The sequence below is a fragment of the Apium graveolens genome, chromosome 7, assembly GCF_009905375.1.
Source record: "Apium graveolens cultivar Ventura chromosome 7, ASM990537v1, whole genome shotgun sequence".
NCBI lineage: Eukaryota > Viridiplantae > Streptophyta > Magnoliopsida > Apiales > Apiaceae > Apium > Apium graveolens.
In genome coordinates this window covers 202792862-202804489 of record NC_133653.1, presented here as the reverse complement: position 1 = coordinate 202804489, position 11628 = coordinate 202792862, and the positions used below count along the sequence as shown (strand labels likewise).

Sequence of the window (11628 nt, the reverse complement as noted above, 5' to 3'; positions counted from 1 at the left end):
CTAGAAGTTGCTAAGAACCTTTGGCTTTTAGCTTCTTTCAGAGACTGAGAAGTAATTAAGAAGTTCAAGTGGAATAATCAACATTATTTAGACAGCAACAATATTTCAGTTCCAGCTAAGCTCTGTTCCTGTAATAGAGCCTACTTTGTCCGGAAGCACGCACAGCTCCAAGATGATTTAGGAGGAAGCATCTAGTATATGGGAAATTCTTCAACTTTTTAGCCCCAATGCCTAACTACTACAGAAGGAAACTTCTTCAAGATACTTGTTTAAAGCCTCTAAATTTATTTGGTGGAATCTAACCGGTTCCATACCAAATTTGTCACACAAAGATTCACAAATCCGTGAAAAGTTTATTTTTATTGCTTGTAAAACATGCTTACCGGGGTGAGCGGTACGCGCGGTGCGGTTTTTTCCTCAAACTGTAAATCAAACCGCATTGATCAAATTTTCAAACCGTACCCGCACCCACGTACCCTCAAAAACCGCATAAACCACACCACGAAAATGCGGTGCGGTATGGTGCAGTTCACTGTGTTTTACACTTTACAAGTTCGAAAAATTTAAATAAAATACAAAACTTAAATTTAAATAAAATACAAAACTTAAATTTAAATAAAATACAAAACTTAAATTTATTCAAATTTCCGAATAATATAACACAAAGTCGCCAATATTCTTCAATAATATAAATTAGAAATTACATACTGAAAAATTTAACTTTTTAATTTCTAGTTTTCATTCTAATTTTAGTTTTTATATCTGTATATAGAGAATGATCAAAGACAAACTAAAATTAAAATAGAAATTAGAAACCAATATAAGCCAATAAATCTATCTAATCTAATGGTCCCCCTAAAACACCCCACCTGGCACCCTCCCACACCCGATTTCAGTTTTTCCCCTCCATTTTTAATTTGATTTTTCCCGTCAAACCGTAAGTTTTTTTTATAAAATCCGATTAACTGTATTTTTCTACATCTCTCAACGATCGATTTGCATACCATATGTGTTATATTTTGAATTAATTTCTTAAAAAAAAATATTTAGTTTCTAGTTTCTATTCTAAATTGGTTTCTATTGGAGTAGCTCATGTCTATATATATATAGGCTATTTCAATAAAAACCACTATTATAATAGAAACTAGAAAGCAAATAATATTTTTTTAAAATTACTTCGAAATATAACACATATGGTATATAAATCGATCGTTGAGAGAGGGAGAAAAATACAGTAAAGTCAGATTTAAAAAAAAAAATTACGGTTTAACGGGAAAAATCAAATTAAAAACGGAGGGAAAAAGCTGAAATTGTATGTGGGAGGGTGCAGATTAGTTGGGTGGGGTGCTTTCAGGGGACCATTATATTAAATTGATCTAATGACTTAGATTGTTTCCCGTTTTCATTTTAAATTTGGTTTGTATTTGATCGAGGGATCAACTGATAACTTTTTTATTTAGGTACTGAGTAACTAACTAAATCTTAGCCATTAAATTACTGGGATGAAAGGGGTAAGATGATGACAAGTGTACAACATTATATCAATGTAACCGACGTTGATAACTTATCCTACTTGTCTTCAACAAATGCACATTAGTCATCTAGTTTTATTATTTTTATTATCTTTATTTTGTATGTTTTTCATATTACATATTATGTACATTCTAAATTTAAGTTTTTAATTGTTGATTTTAAAGTTGTTTATAAATATTATATGTTGAGTATTTTTAGCATTTTTCATATTTAAATTTAAAAAAAACCTTCAAAAATATGATTTAATTTAAAGAACAAAATTCTAAATGATTTTTTAAGATATCATATCATGCTTAAATATTTTTGGAATCTTTCCTTTTACCAAATTTTATTGTAATTTGTTTTTCTTGAAATGAGATGTGTATTTCGTAAGTTAAGGAATTTTCATAAATTTATTTTTGAAAAGTGAATAAGAAAAGAATGCGTGCATCATAAATTTTATTCCATTAAAATCAATATTTAATATAAAATATTTTATGTGATCCAATTTTATAAACTCAACAATTTTATTTTTTTAATAAAAAAAATTCAAATTGATACTAACAGTATATTTTACAAAACAGAATAACACATTTTTATGAAAACAATTGAAGTTAAAAAATATTTCATGTGCTCTGTAAAAATATTTATAGGTCATTATACAGAACAATAAGCATAAAAAATGCAGTACATAGGTTAAAATAATTATAGAATTCATAAAATTTACAGTTCAAAAAGACAGAATACTAAGCATAAAAATTACATTACATAGGTTAAAAATACAGAACACTAAGTCTAAAATTTATAGTACATATGTTAAAAATACAGAACACGGAGCATAAAATTTATAGTACATTAGGTTAAAAATACTATAAAAATCACAATACATATGTTCAAGATACAAAAAACTCAAACAATAATTAAAAATATTGTAGAACATATAAATATAAAATAGTAGTAAAAGATAGTGTTACAAAAAAAGTAAGAATATATTTCACACAAAAAATTAATAATTAATAGTATACTTATAATAAAAATTAATAAAAAATATATTAAAATTTTTATATTAATATAAAGTTTATTTTTTATTATATAATACAAAAAAGGAGGATATAAGAAAACTATAAAAAAATGCAAAACTGCAAAGTGTACAGGTTGAAAAAAATACAAATTCTCCATAGAAAAAAGTAAGAAAACAACACGAACCTGCAAAACTGTAACGTTGTACTTAACACAGTTAATTACTAAGTTACCCAATTAAGAGGGGGTTACCCACAGAACCTAACCCTATATATATATATATATATATATATATTGCTTAAAAACATTGCAAAATATATTATTTTGTGAATTATGTTCTACAAAGATCATTATTTTATTCAAAATCTTGAATATCATACATGTACTGCATGTAGAACGTTACAAAATGTTTTACTCTACGAAACATGTTTAGTTTGCAGAATATTTGTTCAAATTGCACAATATACTTATTAAACTTAAATGATCTTTAAAATTTTTAATGAATTAGTGATATTCATAAAATATATTTCACAAAATAATATATTTCATAGTGTTTTGATTGCAGAACATAGTGGGTCTCAGTGGTCTCCAACAAAAACGTGGTCTCCATAGAACTTGAGTCATATATATATATATATATATATATATATATATATATATATATATATAGGGGGCTACTCTAATAGAAACCAATTTAAAATAGAAACTAGAAATCAAATAATTTTCTTTTTAAAATTAATTCGAAATATAATACATATGGTATGCAAATCGATCGTTGAGAGATGTAGAAAAATACAGTGAAATCGGATTTTAAAAAAATTACGGTTTGACGGGAAATATCAAATTAAAAACGGAGGGGAAAAGATGAAATTGGGTGTTGGAGGGTGCAGGGTAGTTGGGTGGTGTGATTTAGGGGACCATTAGATTAAGTAGATCTAATGGGTTAGATTAGTTCTAAGTTTCTATTTTAATTTTAGTTTGTATTTGATCAATCCCCTGTATATATAGAGTCTTACTCCAATACAAACTAAATTAAAATACAAATTACAAACTACACCTCCCACACATAACTACACATAATTCCCTCCATTTTTAATTGAATTTTTCCCGTCAATTAGTGAACTTTTTTTAAAATCTAACTTCACTATATTTTTCTACATCATCCAACAATCAGTATGAATACCATATTTGATATGTTTCGACGATAACTCACTAATTATGTCTACGAGAATCACTAAAAGTACTGGTTAACCAACTAACGGAAAAAATAAAATTAAAAACGAGGGGAAAGTGATTAAACATGTGGGTCTCATTGGTTGGTTTCTAGTTTGTATTGAGCACTTACCTTATATATATATATATATATATATATATATATAGGTAAGTGCTCAATACAAACTACAAACCAATGAGACCCACATGTTTAATCACTTTCCCCTTCGTTTTTAATTTTACTTTTCCCGTTAGTTGGTTAACTTTTTTTAAAAAATAATTTCACCGTATTTTTATTCATCTCCCACTCATCGATTTGCATTGCATATTTGCTATATTTTGACGACAAATCAGTATTTAAACTTACCCGAATCAGTAAACTGAAATCAGTACTAATTCCAGAACCAGTACTTTTAGTGATTCTCGTAGACATAATTAGTGTTTTATCGTCGAAACATATCAAATATGGTATTCATACTGATTGTTGGATGATGTAGACAAATATAGTGAAGTTATATTTTAAAAGAGTTCACTAATTGACGGGAAAAATTCAATTAAAAATGGAGGGAATTATGTGTAGTTGTGTGTGGGAAGTGTAGTTTGTAGTTTGTATTTTAATTTAGTTTGTATTCGAGTAAAACTCTCTATATATATATATATGAGTTGGCTAAGTGGAGACCAATATTATTTGTAGACCGTGAAGACCTATATAACTGCCGTTAGATTTTGTAAGATTGTGCGGTTAGAGATGAATGCAAGAAAGATTAATACTTATAAACCCAAGTCAAAAATATAATGTAACATGTATATAAATATTATGTGAAAAATATATTAAAAAAATTGAGTGTTGAACTTTATAAATAGAGTGTAGTAGTTTAAATTATAGAGTATAGTACATTTAAACCTAAATAAAAAAATAATGTAACAAGATTACAGTTAAAATTTTATTTTTATAAATAGAGTGTAGTACTTCAAATTATAAAATTTAGTACTTTTAAATCTAAATAAAAAAATATAATGCAACATGTAGAATAAAATATTATCTGAAAAAATATTAAAAAAAGTGTAGAACATATTGTAGAACTTTATAAATAAAATTTAGTAATTAAAATTATAAAATATAATACTTTTAAACCTAAATAAAAAATATAATGCAACTTACAGAATAAAATATTATGTGAAAAATATATTAAAAAAAATGAAAGGCATAACATATTATAGAATTTTATAAATAGAGCGAGTACTTAAAATTATAAAGTGTAGTACTTTTAAACCTAAATAAAAAATATAATGCAACTTGCAAAATAAAATATTATGTGAAAAAATATGTTAAAAAAAATGAAAGGTAGAACATATAATAGAATTTTATAAATAGAGTGTAGTACTTAAAATTATAAAGTGTAGTACTTTTAAACCTAAATAAAAAATATAATGTAACTTGCAAATCAAATATTACGTAAAAAATATATTAGAAAAAATAGAGTGCATAACATATTGTATATTTTTTATAAACAAAATGTGGTACTTTAAAATATAAATAAAATAAATATAATTTAACATGCAGAACACTTATGTGAAAAATATATTCAAAAATAAAGTTTTAGTGCATAATTTAGCATAATAAAAATTAGAGTGGAATATATTTGATGTGGAGTAAATGAACAAAAAAGCATTTATGCATAAATAAATATTTAGTACTTTAAACTGAAATAAAAAATATAATGTAACTTGCAGAATAAAATATTATGTGAAAATATATATTAAAAAATAGAGTGCAAAATATATCGTAGAACTTTATAAATAGAGTGTAGTATTTCAAATTATAAAATGTAGTACTTTTAAACCTAAATAAAAAAATTGTAATGCAACATGTAGAACATAATATTATGTAAAAAAATATATTAAAAAAAGTCGAGAACATATTATAGAACTCTATAAATAGAATGTAGTACTTAAAATTATAAAATGTAATACTTTTAAACATAAATAAAAAAATATAATGCAACTTGTAGAATAAAATATTATGTGAAAAAATATAATAAAAAAAAGAAAAGCATAACATATTGTAGAATTTTAAAAATAGAGTGTAGTACTTCAAATTATAAAGTGTAGTCCTTTTAAATCTAAATAAAAAATATAATGCAACTTGCAAATCAAATATCATGTGAAAAATATATTAGAAAAAATAGAGTGCAACACATATTGTAGATTGTTTTTATAAATAAAGTGTAGTACTTTAAAATCTAAATAAAAATATATAATTTAACATGCAGAACACATATTATGTGAAAAATATATTCAAAAATAAAGTTGTAGTGCATAACTTAGTCTAATAAAATTATAGTGTAACATGCTTGATGTGGAGTAAATGAAAAAAAAGTATTTATGCATAAATAAAAATTTAGTACTTTTAAACCTAAATAAGAAATATAATGCAATTTGTTAAATAAAATATTATGTGAAAAAAAACATAATAAAGAAATAGAGTGTAAAACATATCGTAGAACTTTATAAATAGAGTGCAATACTTAAAATTATAAAATGTAGTAATTTTAAACTTAAATAAAAAAATATAATGCAACTTACAGAATAAAATATTATGTGAAAAAATATATTTAAAAAATAGAGTGCATAATTTATTGTAGATTTTTTACAAATAAAGTGTAGTACTTTAAAATCTAAATTAAAAAGTATAATTTAAAATAAACAAGTAATATGTGAAAATTATATTCAAAATAAGAATTATAATACATAACTTAGCCTAATAAAAATTGTAATGTAATATATTTAATATAGAGTAAATGACAAAAAAAGGTTTTATGCATAAATAAAAAGTATTTATAGATAAATTTTTTTATGTGGAATAAGGAAGAAAAAACTATTTAATATATTTAATTTTAGGTTTTATTTTATACATATGAGACCTCCATTTTATCCTTTTAAGGCCTATAAACGCCCGGACTCCACTCAACTTTTGTCTATATATATATATGTGGCTACTCTAATATATATATATGTATGTGGCTACTTTAATAGAAACCATTTTGGAATGGAAACTAGAAAAACCAAATAATTTTTTTAAAAAAATTACTTCGAAACATAACACATATGATATGCAAATCGATTGTTGAGAGATGGAAAAAAATAGAGTGAAGTCGGATTTAAAAAACTTACTGTTTGACGGAAAAAATTAAATTAAAAACTGAGGGGGAAAACTGAGATTGACGTGGAAGCGTGTAGATTAGTTGGATGTTGTGCTTTAGGGGACTATTAGATTACTTATATATCTATATCCATTAGCTATATAAGTAAAAAATAGATATTATGTAAAATTTAATGAACCCATAAAGAATTGTACTTCAGTGGTATTAGCTATATTTAAAAACCAGTTTCGTTATTTTCAAATTTCAACAATTATAGAGTAATCTTTTAGGAAAAAGGGTTGGTAAGAAATTATTAATAAAATTTAATTATTTTTATTTGATATAAGTGGAAATAATATATATATATAACATATTTAATGATGTTGTTAAAATATTTAAATCATGATAAAAATTAATTAACAAACATTACTTTTATATATTATAAAACATTTAACTAATTCTTTTTTATTCACGCAATTTGTTAATAGTTTTTTATGTTAAAATATACAATAAAATTATTATATAAGTAACTAATAAATTTGGTTAACAGTGAATTTTTTTACAGTTTTTTGATAATAATTTTTTACTATTAATATTACTTAAAGTTAAAAAATAAAATAAAATTAGTAATATATATATATATTCAAATTTAAAGATACACTCATTTTTGTAAATCGCCATTCAATTCTAAAAATTCAAATCTTAATTATATATATTTGATGAACCCAAATGTTATGGCGGGAAGGTGTACAGTAGGTGGAAAATAAGTAGCTGGTGAATTAATTTAGAGGGAAATGACGTGGTCTTGATATAGATGATGGCCACTGATTCAATATATCTAGCGTACTTGTTTTTCGACATCTAAAATTTTACCTAGCAGGTGTCTACCTTCGAGTACTGTTTTTTTACATATTATGTATATTTTTAAAATTAGGGTTGCCACGTAGACATTATTGCTAATAGGTACTTACCCTTGGAGATGCTCTAATGGATTAGATTAATTTCTAGTTTTTATTTTAATTTTGGTTTTTTATTTGATCATTCCCCTATATATTATATATATAGAGAGAGTCCTACTCAAATAGAAACCAAATTAGAATAGAAACTAAAAACTGCACCACAACCAATTTAAATACACTTTCTGTTAGTTATATTTGTGATGTCATGTCTAATCTGATTTGTTTAGTTTCAGAACTTAACTGAAAATCAGAACTTACTGAAGACAGGAAGTTATCAGAACTTAAGCCATCAGGACTTACATCAGAACTTAAGTGCGGATACACTTCAGGGATGAAAAGCGGCTGATTTACAGGAGAGGACACTACAAGAAAACTGTCAATAGACATCACACATTAGACATCGGTTAGGTTTGCCACTGATGTTAAAAGAATTTATAACATCACCCCGTATTTTTATGATGTCTATGTTGTTTTAAAACATCGGTTATTTTAAAACTGGTGTCTAAAGTTCCAAAAAAAAATTCACTCCCCGCCCACTTTATTTTTGTTTCCGCCTTAGCCAAATAAATTTCCCCCCTTAGCAAATATTTTTCCCCCCTTTTTGTTTTCCCCCCACGAGACACATAAGCTCTCTCTCTCATCCGACTCTCTCGCCCCGACTCTCTCACCCCACCATCATCATCTCCACCACTCACCACCCCCACTCACCAACATCACCGCCGCTCCACCACTCACCACCATCATCTCCACCACTCACCACCATCATCTCCACCATCTCTCTCCATTTTTCTATGCTAAGCTCGTAAGAGGATAAACTTGAATTAGGATCTTCTCTACTTGGTTATCATTTTAGAAACTCGAATTGGTAAGTGAATTTACTATGTTATTTTGAAATAGGGTCTTCTCTGTGAGTAGTTTTCAATTGGGGTTTTTTAAAATCGAAACCCTGAATTTTTAATTTTGTTTTTTTTTTGAAATTGTAACCCTAATTTACTTATTTGAATATGTTTAATAGAATTGACGTTGCCGGAGATGATATTAGTATTAGTACATCACTGCCTCTTGTTATTTATCTGTTGCTTCAAATTTTATATCTGATGATGAGCTTTAGATTTACTAGAATAATTTTGATTGGTTGCATAAATAAGGAACTACATATGTATGTGATAGTTAAAGTACATGTGAAAGAAAACTGATCCAATCTATGATCTTTTTGTTTATTTTGGTTTTATATTATGACCTTTTACTTGCCTTTTAGTTTGGATCTAGAGGAATGAACATCTAAAAGCTTGTTTGTGCTCGTCTGCTGGATCTTTCCTGCAAAAGGTCGTCACTGATTAATGATTTATCACATATTTATGTTCGAAATAGCTCATGTTGCTTTAATTTTGTGGAAAGTTGAAACAGATGTATGTGACATGCTCTGTAGTTGACAAAACAAAAATTTTGTTGAACACTATGACCTGGTTTAGTTTTGGTTGAGTCTTGTATGTGTCTAAAAATAACATGTTGTTAGTTAAAACTTAAATATGGATACTACTTTCAGTATTTTGATTTCTGTATTATTGTTGCAATGATTCTGTATTGGCTGCTAAGAACTTGATGCTTATTAACAGGATTCGCGGGGATGAATGATGTGGGAAACTTCAGATCTTATAATAAGACTAATACATGATTAAGCTCCCCAATGAATAGGTTTGGTGATCATGTGAATTTCTCATCTGGGTCTTCTTCTCACTCGAGGTTCATGCCTCTGAGTCCTCGGAGGAACCATTCCCAAAGCTTTTGGTCAGCTTCGCGTTGTCTTTCTGTATGGTTTTGTTGTAATACTTGCTAATTTCTTGTCTGTATTTTTTTGTGCAATGTAGTGAAACATTTGGCAACCTGAGGAATCTAGAGGATTTGTAAGTAATACTTCATCTATACTGTATATTTCTAAGTTTAACAAAGTCTTAAAATTATCTACTCCTTGCAGTAGGATAGATGGGAATGATTTCTCTGGGAAGATACCCGATTTCATTGGAAACTGGACAAATATGACAAGACTGTGAGTAATTTTGGTCGATTATGCTTCAGTTTGGTTCTACTTGGTTGTTAGTACATATTCTAGAAACTACGGTTACATATACCTCTCAATAAACTTCAAATTTTGTGCAGGGACTTGCAGGGAATAGGACTGGAGGGTCCAATTCCATTGAGCATCTCCCGTCTGAGAAATCTAATAAAACTGTAAGAACTGCTCAAATATCTAGCCAATGTTTAATACCTTCATGACTTTCTATCATTGTAGTTGATTTTTGGTTTGGACTTTTGAGATCAGTTGATTACTTCTGTGCTTTCTGTTGATAGGAAGATATCTGATCTGACCGGAAGAAATTCGACTATCCCAGATTTAAAAGATATGCAATCCTTGCATGTGCTGTAAGTCGTACATAAATTTTGTCTGATGCAGATGTGTTTCCCTGAAAAATTAGTTAACATTTCTTTCTTTTGCAGGATATTAAGAAATTGCTTGATCAATGGTGCACTTCCAGAATACTTTGGAGTACTTGGTCAACTAAAAACCCTGTAAGCTAACTTTTATTATTGCTCAATCCGGTACTAATTTCAGGTAATGGAGTTCCTCACAATATATATTTGTGCATGCGCGTGTGAGGGATTACAATGTACTATATATGTTTTCACAGATGCATTAGTCGATACAAGCACACAACAGAGACCTATATTTTTAAGTATTACTATGTAGAATTCATTAGCACATTCAGAGACTCTCCTTATAATAATTTAGTTACACTGTTCTGTCTATGCATATAAAGAAGAACATTATAAATTATGAGGGTACTTCTGGATTTTTAAAAGTATTGTTCTACTTTTACAGTTAGGTCCTAAAAATTAGCTTTATATGCTTGTGTAGCGTGTGATGTGCCATGTTGAATGCAAAAACCTGCAGAAATATGTATGCTAGGAAATATATCAAAATTTTATCATTTTGAGTTTTATTTTATTTGTTTGCAGATGTCTGAGCTTTAATCGGTTGACTGGCCAAATACCAGATTCAATAGCGCTCTTAAACGACCTTAGTATACAATATCTGTATGTGAATTTGTTTCAAATACTTCTTATAAGAAATTATTACCTTCCAGGAACACATGCAACTAACTCGGATAGCTGGACTTGCATAATTTATCTTCTTTCCTATACCTGTTTACTTTAGCCTCTATGTAATTTGCAAAATAATGTACACAGAAGTGTGACACCAACTCATAATCGAATGTAGGTATCTGAATCACAATTCATTGACTGGAGAGATACCAAGTTGGATTTCTGGCAGCAAAGAAAATTTGTTAGTTCTTTACACAGCTTTCAGTTCAATATATCATCTAGATTTAGAGAAACCACATGCCAGGATGGATAATTATTAAGTTCCATGTTTATCGTATTCACAAATTTCATAATTGTATTGGCTGCAGTGATGTATCTTACAACAATTTTTCACGGACAGCTGAATATAACTGCCAGCCATCTAATGTGTAGGTTTCTTCCTGCTTCATATACTCTATAAACTAAATATCAATATTTCTTTAAATTCCTTTTGTATCTTTTACAGGAATCTTGTATCCAGCATGTCATCTTCAAATAACAATTCGTAAGTTTCTATAGATATGATATCTACTAGTTTTTTATAAGCACGCCATGAACTAGCTTAGTTTATTTTGTAGAGTTGCTTGGTGCTTAAAGAAAGATCTTCTCTGCTCCCGAAAACCTCAATGTAAGTGCAACAA

General features: G+C 27.5%; 1 long non-coding RNA gene across 1 annotated transcript; it reads left to right on the top strand.

Annotated features, from left to right (window-relative positions):
* Window positions 1-10217: 10217 nt before the first annotated feature.
* Window positions 10218-11074, top strand: LOC141671635 (uncharacterized). The gene is made up of 3 exons (XR_012555189.1): window positions 10218-10267; window positions 10343-10414; window positions 10990-11074. It is a non-coding gene; the product is annotated as an uncharacterized LOC141671635 (long non-coding RNA).
* The last annotated feature ends 554 nt before the right edge of the window (window positions 11075-11628 follow it).